General features: G+C 38.0%; 1 pseudogene; it reads right to left on the minus strand.

Annotated features, from left to right (window-relative positions):
• The window catches only part of LOC105501206, a 37,798-nt pseudogene that overhangs the window by 35,672 nt on the left and 997 nt on the right, over positions 1-1,129 (minus strand).

Raw genomic sequence — 1,129 nt, forward strand, 5'->3', positions numbered from 1 at the left:
CTTACAAGGGATGTGAAGGACCTCTTCAAGGAGAACTACAAACCACTGCTCAATGAAATAAAAGAGGATACAAACAAATGGAAGAACATTCCATGTTCATGGATAGTAAGAATCAGTACTGTGAAAATGACCACACTGCCCAAAGTAATTTATAGATTCAGTGCTATCCCCATCAAGCTACCAATGACTTTCTTCATGGAACTGGAAAAAACTACTTTAAAGTTCATATGGAACCAAAAAAGAGCCCACATTGCCAAGACAATCCTAAGCAAAAACAGCAAAACTGGAGGCATCATGCTACCTGACTTCAAAGTATACTACAAGGCTACAGTAACCAAAATAGCATGGTACTGGTACCAAAACAGATATATAGACCAATAGAACAGAACAGAGGCCTCAGAAATAACACCACACATCTACGACCATCTGCTCTTTGACAAATCTGACAAAAACAAGCAATGGGGAAAGGATTCCCTATTTAATAAATGGTGCCAGGAAAACTGGCTAGCCATATGCAGAACGCTGAAACTGGATCCCTTCCTTACACCTTATACAAAAATTAATTCAAGATGGATTAAAGACTTAAATGTTAGACCTAAAACCATAAAACCCTAGAAGAAAACCTAGGCAATACCATTCAGGACACAGGCATGGGCAAAGACTTCCTGACTAAAACACCAAAAGGAATGGCAACAAAAGCCAGAATAGACAAATGGGATATAATTAAACTAAAGAGCTTCTGCATGGCAAAAGAAACTACCATCAGAGTGAACAGGCAACCTACAGAATGGGAGAAAAATTTTGCAATCTACCCATCTGACAAAGGGTTAATATCCAGAATCTACAAAGAACTTTAACAAATTTACAAGAAAAAAACCCCATCAAAAAGTGGGCAAAGGATAAGAACAGACACTTCTCAAAAGAAGACTTTATGCAGCCAACAGACACATGAAAAAAATCATCATCACTGGTCATCAGAGAAATGCAAATCAAAACCACAATGAGATACCATCTCACACCAGTTAGAATGGTGATCATTAAAAAGTCAGGAAACAACAGATGCTAGAGAGGATGTGGAGAAATAGGAATGCTTTTACACTGTTGGTGGGAGTGTAAATTAGTTCAACCA

The sequence above is a fragment of the Colobus angolensis genome, unplaced genomic scaffold, assembly GCF_000951035.1.
Source record: "Colobus angolensis palliatus isolate OR3802 unplaced genomic scaffold, Cang.pa_1.0 Scaffold7, whole genome shotgun sequence".
Lineage (NCBI taxonomy): Eukaryota > Metazoa > Chordata > Mammalia > Primates > Cercopithecidae > Colobus > Colobus angolensis.